Raw genomic sequence first — 14,957 nt, 5'->3', positions numbered from 1 at the left:
ATTTCTGGTATTTGTGTGGTTTTACATGTATGAATTAACAAGTGACACAGATGCGTCTTTTCAACTTTAGTTCATTTTGAAATTTTTAATTATTATTTAAAGTTCCTAGTCCTATCAGGCCTGTTTTTAGGAGTGACCACCTTGGTTGGATTGGTTTGTTTTAATTTGGAAAAGGGAAACTACTTATAATTACTATTTACAACTACAACTACTATATACACCTAACCTACTATATACAAATTGCTTATCAAAGCATGTTCTGATACATTACATTTTTGTGCAAATTTAGTCTTAATTTCGTTTATTCTGGAATCTATTTTGGCAATGCCTGCCTCTTCGTGTAAATTTGTTATTCTAGTGTCGAAGGGACGATCGAGTATCATCCTAAGCACTCTGTTTTGTGCCACCTGGACTTTGTTCCTGTGAGTTTTGTTACCGTTTGGGTACTTTGCCCTATGAAAAAAGCTCGAGCAGAGAGATAGCAGTGCTTTAAAGAGCGAGCACTCAACCGAACGAGACAGCAATCCACTAGTATACTGCTGTTCGGTGCGCTAATGTCTGAGAACCATGATAGTTTATAATCAGTAATGATTGATCTAATGTTTGCTTAGAATTAATGATATTATTAGTCATATTGTTGCTAAAACTAAACAGTGAATGAATAGTAGAGCACTAATGGCTCATTCATATACATAAAACAGATAGGAATTAGGGAACTGAATTAAATGAACTCCAGTATGAACGGTCGAATTAAATACAGAAACATACCAACTGTTATACACCTACACTTAACATACAGAAAACAACACCCACCACCCGGATCATGGAGGAGAAGGGAAATTTGGAATGGGACTAATGGATCAAGAAGGAAAGGGACATTTTGGGAAAAGGGAAATATATGGTCTGCTACCGGTCCGAAGAATAGCACTAGTTCTTTTCCACGCCAACCTTTGAGAGAACAAGTTCACCAAGTTTAAGAACAAAGTGTAAAAAAATAGTGAACAGTCAAATACGGGTGGAAAAAACAAAGCTGCCTAATATATTGAAACCGTAGAATCAGGTAGGACTATATAAAACGGACTCCGGTAGCATAACTTTCATCAGACCCTTTTCCTATTTCCCACGTGCCCTCAGGACCCATTGAGTTTTACCTCAAAACCGGCTGTAAAGCCTGAGTCAGGCCACGGTTTGTTAAATCAGCCCGAGAACGCACTAGGCCAGGTAGTGCTCGATCGACCGGCTATACGTGCCAACGAGCCGACGTTCAACCTTGGTAGGAAACCTGGTACCGCGAGGAGTTCGCAGCTACAGAACCTCGTGCCATCCTGCACTGATACCACTGTCCGTGGCAATCGTGCCATTCATTGCACTCAACCAGCAGTCCCCTGCGTCCAGCGCAAGTGACGCCGACGCCGCCGACGTGCAGCAATATCAGCGATCATCCGATCGCACTCGTAGCCGCCCCGTCCGATTCCCCGCAGCAGAGATCCACGTGCCGGCCGGCCCTTACACACACACACACACCCCCAGAATTTGTAAGTAGGTTTTAATTAATAAAAGTTAAATAGTGAAAGATTAGGTGACCGTGTTTGCATTTGCTCATCAGTGTCCCCTATTTGTCCGGAGCCGACCTTGAGAGCTCCGTCTCTCAAGCTCGAGCTAGTCGCCGCAAAAGAGGCTGGTGGATAGCCCACCCCGTCTGGTCCCCGTGGCTTTAGACCAGGGACCTGGGGCATTGTAGTCTTAGAGAGAGAGCACACGCAGTGAGTAACAGTTTGAGCACTTGATTCCCACACCGGTACAGCGTAGAAAATTGCAGGTGCTATGATTTGATTGTAGACAGCCAGTTTGTTAACCCTAGAGAGGCGGAATCTGCGAGAAATCAGCGGATACAAACACCTAACTAAGCTTGAACACTTAACTAACGTCTTTTCTATATGCGAGCGGAACAGGAGCTTCTCATCGAATACCATTCCAAGGTACGTAACTTCAGCAGACCACTCAACCCTTGTGCCATCCATGACTACTGTGCAAGAAGGTGCCGGTATCAGTTTGGGTGATTGTCTATGGAGGAACATGATAGTTTGGGTTTTGGAGGCATTGATTTTGATTTTCCAAGTTTTTGCATAGTCAGCTAAGGTGTCAAGGCATCGTTATAGTTTGTTTGTAATTTCGCGAGGCATTCTGCCCTTGACTGATATCGCGGTATCATCTGCGAACAGGAAGAACACGCAACCGTCTCCGAGGGGAGGAATGTCAGAAGTATACAAGCTGTAGAGCAAGGGACCCAACAAACTGGCGTCTACGCACATTTCTTAAGCGAATCAGTAATTGGGTGTGGGAATCAATGGCAACAAACTTACCCCTCACAGGAACTTGTCGAACACACGTCTCGTCAGCCACGGATATGGCCTGGTGGAGTCCTTCCTGTGCCCGGTTGATGTCCTCTACGGTGTCAAGCGGCGGGTTATCATCGATGTTTCTGTCCCAAACTGCACCCAGTTGACACACACATAGATTATTTTGCCGAAATCTGTGAAATTTTACCGAAATCTCAACAGCTGAACGTTCGGTAAACAGTTCGGTGATTTTTCACAGATTTCCTGTGATTTTTCACAGATATTCGGTGAAAAATTACAGGAAATCTGTGAAAAATCACCGAACTGTTTACCGAACGTTCAGCTGTTGAGATTTCGGTCAAATTTCACAGATTTCGGTGAAATAGTCTAAGTGTGCATGATGGTAGTCTTTGCGCAGGCTTTGAGCAGGTGCTACGTGGGTGCCGACTTCAGCCACCACCGGTTGATGGTCGGAACTGAGATCGTTGATCGCCATCGGTTTGGATAGTCCAATGTTCGATAGAAAAAAGTCCAACGTGGAAGGGTATCCCGCCGGAGAGATGAATGTCGGTTCATCAGGGAATTTCACCGTATACAGCCCATGCTGCGAGTGGTTGAAGAGCAGACGTCCGTTCTGATTCCGCTGATAGTTCCGCCATGCTTCGTGGCGGGCATTTAAATCGCCCCCAATGACGAATCGTGAGCTCGTGCGAGTGATGGTGGTCAGATCATGCTTGAATTGGATGCCTAATCCATTACTGGCAGCACACTGACGAGGGCAGTATACGGCGACGAACCGGACGTTTCCGGTTGGTGATTCCACCTCCACACTAAGGGCCTCGATGATAGAAGTGCGAATATGCGGCATCGTGCAGAACTTGATTCCTTTCTTGATGATGATCGCAACACCACCCCCCTGGAGTCGATACGATCAAGCCGGATAATGTGGTGATCAGGCAACCAAAAGCTGTCACCGGATTTAAGATGGGTCTTTGTTAGGAGGCCCACGTCGATACTATGCTTGCGGAGGAAGTCAGCAAGCTCGAGTCTTTTTGCTCTTACAGAGCATGCGTTCCATGTGACGACAGTTATCGGTTTAGACACCATACTGAATAATAAACTTACCGAGCACTTGGATCTGTTCGGGCTTGCTGCGGCACTGGCGAAGAGCGCTGGTCATGTCGACGAAAATCTTCATCAGCTCATCCGCAGAGAAGAGATCGGGATTGGCGTTTTCTGCTGGTGGTTGTCTCCAGAATCCAGGGGGGATGGAGAGCTTTGTCCAGCTGAGGCACCAGACGTTTCTTGGCGGGGGCCGGATTGCACCCGTGGATTTGCTTGACCGTGTTGCGTAGCAGGAAGAAGCGGGAAATCCTCCAGTCTGAATGCCGGCGTATTGTCCTTCTTTCGTCCTGGTTGATTTCTTGTGGACGCCTGCTTTCGGATCCGTCGGACGAAGCAGTTTCGGGTGCCGTGCCCGAAATTCAGGCAACGTTGACACTGGGTGACGTCGTGACGGCCGCCACGGTATGGCTCCCATCGGACAATGATGGAATTGATGGAGCGGATAGCCTTTAACGCATTGAGCGTCACCGTTCCCTTCTGGAAATGCACCAGGAAAAGACAATCTGGATACCTTTTGACGTTCTCGTCCCTCCTTGTCATCCGGAAGACGGCAGTTGGGGCCAGGTTGTAGCGGTTCTTGATTTCCGCTTCAATCAGCTTCGGGTCAAAATTCGGTAGACCCCTGATGACGACCTTGAATAGTTTCTCGCCGGGAATGTCGTGGGTGAAAAATTCCACCTTGGTAGTCCTCAGGTGGGCAACGACCAAGTCATACTCCGCTTTCGTGCGGAGCATAACCTTGGTGCCGACTCTGCCCAACTTGAATTCGGCTTTAACGCCCAGCGAAGCCAGATCTGCGATGAGATCGTTAAGATGGGCATTTTTTATTACCAACGGAGGTAGCTTTACTTTTGCCGTGCTTGTGTCGGCAACGTCACCGAAATCTCCGACATCACTACCGTTTGTCGCAGTAGCATCGCCGCGAGAAATCGTGCAATCGGACTGGCTCCGATTCTTCTTCCTCTTCTTGCTGCGCTTTCCTTTTGCAGCTGGCTGGGTATGCTCATCGATGGGAAGAACAGCAAACCTGTTCGATGTGGACACACCGGAGCTTCCTTCACCGGCGTCCTGGTCCTTCACCGGGCTTCGCGAGCGATGCTTGCCCATTTCGGGGCACACACACGCGCACGACAAACCACGAAAGAAAGAGCGCGAGCACTAATTCACAAAAATACTTTCCGAACAACTCACGAGAGCGAGCTCAAACCGAACTAAACTGCTTGACGTTCAAGCAGAGAATGACCTGAGTTGAGCAGAGGCAGTTTAGTTAGTTTTAGTTTAAATGATCTTTATTTTAGTTTAACTTGGACGATTACCATATAAATTTTTACTAAGTGATTTAATTGCTTTCTTCATCTTTAGGTATGGGCAAAATTTAAAATTTGTTTTACAGGATTAGTCCTAGACTTAGTACACGGTCGACCACCTTGGTGGGATTGGTTTGTTTTGTTTTTAGAATTTGAAGAGAAACTACTTAATACTACTATTTACAGCTTAAAACTAACCTACTCTACTATATACACTTAACCTACTATGTACAAATTGCTTATTAAAGCATGTTCAGAAAGATTGCATTTTTGAATAAATTTAGTTGTCATATCATCAATTTTGGAATCTACTTTGGGAATTTCTGCCTCTTGATGGAGGTCTGCTATTCTTGTGTCGAATGGACGATCTAGGATCATCCTCAACACTCTATTCTGTGCAACCTGGATTTTGTTCCTGTGGGTCTGAGCGCACGATTCCCACACCGGGGCGGCATAGAAGATCGCGGGGGCTATGATCTGTTTGTAAACAGCCAGTTTGTTTTGCCTTGAGAGGCGGGATCTGCGGCAAATGAGCGGATACAAACACCTAACCAAGGCGGAGCACTTAACTAGGGTTTTCTCTATGTGCGAGCGGAACAGGAGCTTCTCATCGAACAACATCCCGAGATAAGTAACATCAGTGGACCACTCGACCCTTGTACCATCCATTATTACGGTACAGGAGGGAGACGGTTTAAGTTTTAATGATTGTCTGTGAAGGAACATGATCGCTTGGGTTTTCGAGGCGTTGATTTTGATTTTCCACGTGGTGGCATAATCAGTAAAGGTGTCAAGGCATCGTTGGAGCTTGTTCGTAATTTCACGAGGCATCCTACCCTTGACGGCTATCGCGGTGTCATCTGCAAACAGAAAGAACACGCAACCGTCTCCTAGAGGAGGGATGTCCGACGTGTAGATGCTGTAAAGCAGTGGTCCCAGCAGACTCCCTTGCGGAACACCTGCTGGGATCGGAAATTGTCCCGAAAGGGAACTATTCAACGACACCCTGAACGACCTTTGCTGGAGATAGTTACGGGTGATTTTCACAAGGTATGGTGGAAAGTTGGAGTTACAAAGCTTGTATATAAGTCCGTCGTGCCAGACATTGTCAAACGCCTTTTCGACGTCTAACAAGGCCATGGCTGTGGACTTGGATACAGCTTTGTTACTTCGGATGTTATTCATCACCCGCACTAGCTGATGATTGGTGGAATGCCCCTTGCGGAACCCGAACTGTTCCGGAAGAAGAATGTCATGTTCCTCCACAAACTTGTTTAGTCGGCTGAGGATCAATTTTTCGAACAGCTTGCTCAGCGCTGAGAGCAGGCTAATCGGTCTGTAGCTTGACGGTAGTGAAGGGTCTTTCCCAGGTTTGCGGATCGGGATGATTTTTGCCACCTTCCAGATGCTTGGAAAGTAGTGCAGCTCCAAGCATCTGTTGAAGGTGGCAGCTAGCAGCGAGTGCACCCTCGGGCTGAGATTTTTCAACGCTAGGTTGAATATTCCGTCAAACCCGGGAGCCTTCATGTTCTTACTGTATTTCAGCGCTGAGCAAATTTGTTCCTCTGTAATCCGTTCTTCTGGAGGGACGGCACAAGGGGAGGCATCTAACGTCAGGACGCACTGCGCAACCTGGTTCTCGAGTGGACTTGGGATTTTAGAGCCAAGCAAATGCGACTGGGCAATGTGCTCCCCAATCGCATTGGCCTTCTCTTCGTTGGTGATAAGCCGTTCGTCATTGACTCTAAGTGGTGGAATGGGCTTGGGGTGAGACTTCAGCACCTTGGCAACCTTCCAGAATGGTCTGGAACGGTCGTCCAGGTTCTGAACGAGCCGCCCGAAACTCTCGTTCCGGATTGAGACCATTCTGGAAGCGATCTGCCGATTCAGATCGACCATTTCGTATTTACGCTGCAGATCCCCAGTCCGCTGAAACTGGCGTCTACGAACATTTCTGAGCCGAATCAAGAGTTTGGTGTGGGAATCAATTGCTTGAAACTTACCCCTCACAGGAACTCGTCGAACGCACTCTTCGTCAGCCACGGATATGGCTTGATGGAGACCCTCCAGGGCCCGGTCGATGTCCTCCACTGTGTCGAGCGGTGGGTTGTCGTCGATGTGGCGGTCGACCACGCGTCGAAACTGGACCCAGTTGACTCGATGGTAGTCCTTCCGCTGGCACGGTGCAGGGGCCACGTTGTAGCCCAGCTCGGTCAGCACCGGTTGGTGGTCCGAACTCAGGTCGTTGACGGCAACCGGCTTGGCTAATCTGGTGTTTGCCAAGAACAGGTCCAGCGTCGATGGGTTGCCCGTCGGTGATGTGAAGGTTGGTTCGTCCGGAAACCAGACGGAATAGAGACCATGCTGGGAATGGTCGAATAGCAGGCGGCCGTTCTGGTTCTGCTGGTAGTTCCGCCAGGCCTCGTGCCGGGCGTTCAGGTCCCCTCCGATTACGAAGCGGGCATTGGTGCGGGTTATGATGGCAAGGTCGTTCTTGAACTGCTGTGCTGTACCATTGCTAACGGTACATTGCCGGGGACAGTAGGCGGCGATGAACCGGATGATTCCGGTCGATGTTTCCACCTCTACGCCGACGGCCTCGATGATGGAAGTGCGGTAGTGGGGTAGGGTGCAGTACTTGATGCCTTTCTTGATGATGACCGCGACACCGCCCCCCCTGGAGCTGGTGCGATCAAGCCGGACAATGCTGTGGTCGGGCAGCCAGAAGCTGTCACCGGTCTTGAGGTGGGTCTCGGTGAGGAGGCCCACGTCGATGTCGTGCTTGCGGAGGAAGTCTGCAAGCTCAATGTTTTTCGCCCCTACGGAGCGAGCGTTCCAGTTGGCGATCTTTATGGGTTCACGGTCCATAATTAGCGACGAAGGAGATGATAGCTTGGAGCTGTTGTGTTCTTGTTGCGCAGGTGCGCTTGATGATGATGGCCTGGGCCAACAGTGTGACGATCTCATCCGTTGACAGCGGAGAATCGTCTGTAGCTTCACCGGTTGTACCGGCCAATCCCGGAGCAGGGGGATCCGTCGATGGGCCGGAGGCTTGACTAGGTACTGCAGCGGCAGCCGACTGGGCAGCAGCCAACTGTTGGTTGAGCGGGAGCGGCGCCAACACTGGAATTGGCCGTGGTTGGACCGGTGATAACGGAGGAAAGTTCTGCGCGTTGTTTTCCGGGACCTTCTTGCGACCGGGCTGGTTGTTGGACGAGGCCTTCTTCCGGATCTCGGCGTATTCGGCCCGCTTCGGACAGGCCTTACTCGTGGCCTTGTGGGCAGCACCGCAGTTGGCGCATGTGGGAGCGGCTTCCTCGATGCTGTCGCAGTCGTCGATCTTGTGGTTTTTGCCGCATTTGATGCAGCGGCTGGCCATGCGGCAGTTCCTGGTGCCGTGCCCGAACAATAGGCAGTTCGAGCACTGAGTGACGCCACGGTGGGTTGGCTTATACCGCTCCCACTTCACTACGATGTGGAACAGTGTGCGTGTCGTATGGAGATCCTTCACGGTTGTGGAGTTCTTCTGCAGATGGACCAAGTAGAGCTGGTCACGATACTTGATGGCCTTGCTGCGGGTCATCTTGTGGATTTCGACCGGCTTGAGGCCGTTCGCCTTAATCTCGTCCATTAAGGTGGTGGTGTCCATGTCGTGGAGCCCGCGCAGCACCACTTTCAGCGGCTTGGTGGCCTCGACGTCGTGGGAGAAGTACTCCAGCTTCATCCTGTCCAAGAGGGCCTGGACTGCGTTGTAGTGATTTTCGGCCGAGACCATCAGTTTGTAGCCTTCCGTGCACCGTTGAATGGTGCAGCGAAGGCCCTGCTTAATGTAGAAATCCAGCTGCTCCCATAGCCCGGGAGGGAAGCCCTTCACATAGAAGGGTGGCAACTTAACTTTTTTAGGCACCGTCTCAGGGTCCGACTGCGGCTGGGCTCCGTTCTGCAGGGCGGAGAACGGATTGTTGCTCAGCAGCTTTTTTGCTGCCGATGCGGTGGCGCTGATGTCTTCAGGTCTGGGTCGTTTAGTTCCGGGAGGCCCCGGCTGCGGGTCCGCAACGCCTGTCGGGACGGGCAATGGGGTTTTCTTCTGCTTCTTCTGAGCTGGCTCGGTGGTCGCGCCGTCTCCTGGGAGAGTCTGTTTTCCCGGTAAGCCGGCACTCGCGTTACCGCGCGATTTCTTACCCATGGCTGGGTCAGCGAGAGCGTCACTATACAACGCGGAGCTAATTCGACTTGCGAACGAACGAACGAAACGAGAGAGAATTCAAATCGACTGAACTGCTCAACAATCTGGCAGCGAATCATGATGTTGAGCAGAGGCAGGAAAGCAGCGCTGTTTTATATCATTTCAGGTTCAAGCAAAATGACGTGCAACCAAGTGTTATTCGTTTATGATGACTGGGTTTGGGGAAAACGTTTAGTTCATGAAAACAGTGATTATTTCAACAGATTCGTTAAGTAATATCCTATCGATTGGCGTATTTGGATTTTAATTTCATCTATAAATGACAAAGTTACAAGATTTCAAAACCTAACACTATTTCATAACACATATTTTTAGATTTGTACCCCAGTATAGTCGACAAAGACGTAGTTATACGTCAGAAATGTTGCTGAATGTTGCAGTGTTTGAAGGATGCGGTGAGCAGACAGTTTGATGCATTTTTTTTTTTTTTTTTTTTTTTTTTTTTTTTTTTTTTTTTTTTTTTTTTTTTTTTTTTTTTTTCCTAGCTCGGTTGCACTGTACTGCTCAAACATGGCGCGCGTATTGTTGTACGGCAGGTAGCTGCCGCGCACCCACCGCTGGGCCCATTTGAATGTCAGCGCCTTCGTTCCGGCACTGTCCATTCCGTCAAGGGCCATGATCAGCATGTGCTGCATCGGTGGCCACACGTTCGGGAAGTCCCACTGTTCGTTCGTATCGGCCAGCGTGTTTGGAACACCTCCCGGGTACTTGTCCAGCTCCATATATTCAATGTACGCCAGGACCTTCTTCGGTAGGCTAGTGTCATTATTATCATAACATCCCGTCCAGAGCGGCGACAGATTTGTCGGAACGAAGTAGTGCCGGTGTTTCTTGTTGATCAGATCGTAATCCAACCAGGCTCCCTCTTCCTCGTTCCATAATACTGCATCAACGGCTTTCTCGATTTCATCCGCTTTCGCTTCGTACATCTGTGCCTTCCGGATGTCGTTCTTGAGTGCATAGAACTTCGAGATTTTTTCGCATTCCAGTAAAGGATCGCATTTAACTCGACGGCAATGATCCATCGGCACTTCAGATCTGTTAGATTACCCTTGTTCGTACCGTCCTTTATAGGGTGTTTACACTTATGCTTATGAGCTAGCTGCTAGCAAAAAAGCTCATTCGCATAATGTAAACAGGGCATCAGAGTCTACCACCATGAAATTTCAGGAGCAACTGAAATTCGTGCTAGTTGGCGAGCAGACTAACGCGAGTAAATCCGCACAGATGTAAACACCCCATTATGAACCATCGGCTGGAGAAGTTCATACCACTTCCAGTAATCCTGCTTGTCGTCTTCCTTATCGAATATACGAGCATTGATCACATCCTCGCGATAGGACTCGGGCCGTAGCCCGCTCGATTTGTATTCATAGGCCGCTAGTTGGTGCCCGTTCACTTCCACAATATACCCAAGTAACCACCAAGCCCGTTAATCGCCCTTTTTGCTATATAAGGCTGCTATACGACTGATATAAAGTTCGGAAACCCTATATTTAATTTATATCGAAAAAAGGGCGATCATCGGGTAGTTAGCTTGTTGGTTACTTGGGTAGTTGTTCTGAAAAACTCAAACTCTCGCTCCAGTGTATCCACGGTATCCATGGCAAATTTAGTATCGTTGGTAGCATCCACGTACGACTTGACCATTCCGCACAGTAGAAGAGGCTGCGATCGCATGCTGTAGTAGATGCGACCACCATTCGGGATGAAACCGTATCACCAGACTATGGAAAGTAAATTTTCCAACATTCCACGGGTCGTCTTATTCATTTCCGAATGGAGCAGTCCCAGTACAATCCAGTATGAATCCCAGTAATAAAATTCTCTAAATCTACATCCGCAATCATTTTGTGGCCCAGCTCGTGCCAGATGCCGTTCAGCTTCTTGGCAAAGCCCCGCATGTTCTCCAGAAAACGCGGGTTCTCGACCCAGTCATCCGGGATCCAGTCCTCGAATTCGGCACCCGGCTTTTCGAACATCGACTCGACCCACTCCTGCAGTTCCTGCCTACTGGGCTGTTCCTTCTTCTGCTCCATGAAATCGTTGAACGTGGCCAACGTTTCATTGGGCGTCCTTCAAGTCGACGAAGATGCTCGCCATCTGTACCGTATCGAGCAGCTTTCCATGGCAGTAGATATCGCGTAGTGCTTGATCGCAGACCATTCTGTTCTGTCCTGAAGGCTGGGAATCGTTGTCTTTGTGAAGGTTATCCTCGCTAGCCGCTCTGCAGCCAAAATTTGAACAAAATTTCTCCGAAATAGAACGATTGGTTCTACAGGTATTCACCACAACTAATAGGTGTTGTGGAGTCATTATCATGCATTATGATTTGTTTTTTCATGTTGAAGCATGATTTGTTAAGAAAATAAATATCGCGATCAAACATGCATGCAAGGGCCGTGGGTGAAGACTGACGTTAATCACGGCGGATCGTGTTTGATTGTGTGGTTGGGTGGCTTTGATGCGGTAGTTATTAACTTGATTTTCCATGGAAATTCTAATAAAAGTCACAACATTGTTATTTTACAAATTCAATAACTGACATAGCAGCACTGCTCCGATCCCACCCTATAGCATGCATTTAGGCGCCCGGTCGATCATCGGATCTCAGCCAACCACCGCCGGATTGAGTGGATTTCCACCGGAAAAGCGCATGCGTCAAGCTGTCCGCGACTGTCTCGCTTGCCGTGGTGGACCCAGAACGGTGCGTACGAGATTTTCCCGTGTCAGTTTTTCGTAAGTCGTCTCTCTTTTCGGAGCTCTCGGAAAAGCCGCGTGTGTGTGGATCGGTGCGGAAAATCGTGCTGCTTAGAGGGACCAACCTTTTTCATCTGATTTTGGCTTAGCTGGTGGTTACTTAATTGGTATGATGGTGGTTTTTCCTCGGATGGAATTTGGTGGAATTTATGAAATGTGTGCGTTCGGTTTTGGAAACGAATAGTTTTGGAGGTTAATCCCGAAGATCCAGTACGTGTGGGCTATCCGTCAATGGCCATCCGTGGGTTGATTTTAATGGTGCGAATCCGTGGCACCGTGTGAAAAGTGAAAAGCGAGACAAAGTTGCACAGTTGGTAGCGAGAAACGAGAGAAAAATGGAAGATGAATTAGTGTGACCGAAAATTAGTTCTTTTTTGCGTTTTTCTCACATGAAAAGAAAATGGAAGAATAAGAAGAAGTAAAATAAGCAATAGTGGGTTAAAAATATTTTTCCTCTTTGAACCTCCCCCATATGTGAAGCAGTGGTGAGGGGGACAAAGAAGATGTGAAGAAAACGAGTGCTGAGTGAATGGGGGAAAATGGATCAAGAAAAGACGAAAAGAAGAGAACAAGTGTGTGAGTTCTGGTGAGATCCGCCTACTAGGATGGTCCCCTCTCATGTTCTTGGTATTGGTGAGAGTCCCGTTGAAGGAAACCACCCGCTAATCGCGCGCGGTGAAATACGTGTGAAAATCGCACAATTATACACTTTGTAATTTGATATGCACGTCGACAAGTCGCCTCATCGTCGTCGGTCGATGTCATCGCATTGGTTGTCTGCTGAACTGCATGCACACCAACGAACACACGTCCGCAACCCAGGATTACTACGCCAAGTTTCCGCCAACATCAGCGGTTACACACATTTTTCACGCAAATCAAAATCAGTGAGAATGTGAGAACGAAAAGCGTGCAAGTGGAAATTGTGCATGAAATTCCTCAAAATCTGGGAAAAATTTCTACTTGGACACCCACCCACCCATCATCGATCGCGTTGGCTGGGTGAACAAGAAAACAACGGCTCCTTGGATTAGAAGAGACTGAAGAAACGTCAAGAAAATACATCGCCTACTCTGCTCGTGAAGAATGCAATTTGTTCGCCTAATCCTCGCACAGTTCGATCGAATTTGTTTACATTTCTGTTTGCCCTCACCGTGCACTGTGTTCCGTGTGTGCGTGTGTGAGGATTATCGTGATTACCTCACTAGTTTATTTTTTCCGCTTATCCTATGTTTTTCTTCCCATTTGTGCAGCGAGATTTGTGATACAGAGAGTGAAGGAAACTTAGGGGAAAACGGTAAATGGAGTGAAACGTGCAAAAGCGCAACACTGTGTGTGAGAGAGAAAGGAGAGGATAACAAGAATATCAATGTGCAAATACGAGTGCGCTTGGTGAATGATTAGAAGGATTAGGGAGTGGAAAATCAGCAACACAGTCACGCGGAATTTAAGGTGCGTCGTAAAGTGGTTGCGAAGAAAATAGAATTTATTACTTTATAACGAATAGACAGAGTGAGCGCGTGAATGTTTAACATTGGGACTTCTTTTTTTTTCCTGTGTGTCATAATGAAAATGAATTGGTCTCGTTTCGCGGCATCTGAAGCAACATTATTGAATTAAATTAATTGCAGCTGTAAGGGTGAACAGCAACGATTAAATTTTATTTTGAGTTTGAAAATGCTGAAATTTTTCGTACAACCGTGTTAGGCTAGATGTTTCCTAGGAAGCTCTCAAATCTCACGAAAAATGAACTTTATTGCTGTTGTATTAATGTCATGTATCAAGCAAACGTTTTTTAGCTTAAGATTGTTTTTAGGTGATTTTTTCAACAAACATGTAGTCTTGATTGTAGATTGAAGGAAAGATACATAGATAATAAAAAGTGACCCCTGCGATTTAAAAAAAAAATGTGTGCCAGTTTTGGCACTACTGCTCCAGATTTTAGCCCTATGGCCGGAATCTATTTTGAAATCAAATTTTGTTAATTCATTTGCGAAGATATGTGGCTAAATATATGTTCTAACCATGTAACGAAATATTTGTTTAACAGAATGGAAACATGTTAAATCTAAGAAAGGGCTAATTAGAAGATCACTAGGGCCAACGCTACTTCGTAGTATGGAACCCGTTTCCACCAACTTCAATGTTCACGAGTTAAATCAAACAAAATGTTAAAAACGACAAAATGACACTAAAACCCGAACTGTCGACATAGATTCCGTTGTAACTAAATTCATACTTAATATTATAGGCTATAATTCGACCAAACAATTCGTTTGAATTCTACTTTTAACTAGAAAAGTTATTTGATTCATTTGGTGTTTTGGCAGAAGTTTTTTTGGGACAATAAATGCCTTCCTCCGGAAGTATTTTTTTTTGTGATTGATTCTCATACTACGTAGTGATTTAAACGCTCAAAAAAGTAATCGTTTTAGATTTAAGTGGGGCAAGTTACTTCGAAGTCAAAGTGCTATCTTCTGACGATTACTCTTTTTTGATTAATCCCTCTAGAAGTGAGATGAAAAATCAAATTTTACCAATTGTCAAAATAATGTAGAGTTGGGCAATGTAATCCAGATCCACTCAAAAGATCCAGATCAGTATGGAGAAGGAGAGTGAATGATCTACGGGTAATTTCTATTTAAAACCGGCTCAGCGGCTCGAAACACATAAACATGAACAAACGATAAAAATTCAATCCATCCAAGTTGATGATCGACGAAAGCCATGGATAATTAAAAGCTAGTTGCTTCAAAAGAGTTTTCAACATCGGAACCATCAAACTAATGATGCCTTCAAGATTTTGATAATGCAGCCCACAATTCCAGAAAAAGTGAATATGTGCTTCAAACGTTATGTTCTAACTGTGAAGCTGGAACATCTGGAGCCTTGAAAGAAACTGGAAGTCGTGAAAAGTCCCCATCAAAATCAAATGATTTGAAGCCCGGTGGAGGGGTCAACACGAAAAGGTATCAGAGGCTGTGTTATGACATTCTTGGGTCGCTTCCTAGGTGGGACTTTGAACACGAAATGACATCCCTTGCCAACCTCAGGTTCAGAGCCCTTGAGAGAAGGTCAAAGGGGTTGCTACTCGAAGTAATTCTGGAAGATGGAGCGACGTTTCTCAGGACTTTCACAAAGGAACGCCGAAAGCGAGCTTTCAAAGACTGTTCCATGCTG

At 47.0% G+C, this 14,957-nt stretch overlaps 1 protein-coding gene and 1 pseudogene across 1 annotated transcript in view; one reads left to right on the top strand and one right to left on the bottom strand.

Moving 5' to 3' along the window:
* Window positions 1–9,499: 9,499 nt before the first annotated feature.
* LOC135716109 (trehalase-like) lies at window positions 9,500–11,183 on the bottom strand (annotated as a pseudogene).
* Window positions 11,184–11,767: 584 nt separating this feature from the next.
* The window catches only part of LOC135716596 (uncharacterized), an 82,352-nt gene continuing 79,162 nt past the window's right edge, over window positions 11,768–14,957 (top strand). Inside the window, exon 1 of the mRNA XM_065238994.1 lies at window positions 11,768–11,884. The gene's annotated coding sequence lies outside the window, so the exon portion shown is untranslated. The remainder of the gene's footprint in view (window positions 11,885–14,957) is intronic.

Source organism: Ochlerotatus camptorhynchus, unplaced genomic scaffold (assembly GCF_037179485.1).
Source record: "Ochlerotatus camptorhynchus isolate MF236.1 unplaced genomic scaffold, CSIRO-AGI_Acam_v1.1 ptg000046l, whole genome shotgun sequence".
NCBI classification, from domain to species: domain Eukaryota; kingdom Metazoa; phylum Arthropoda; class Insecta; order Diptera; family Culicidae; genus Ochlerotatus; species Ochlerotatus camptorhynchus.
This window is presented reverse-complemented; position numbering and strand designations above follow the sequence as displayed.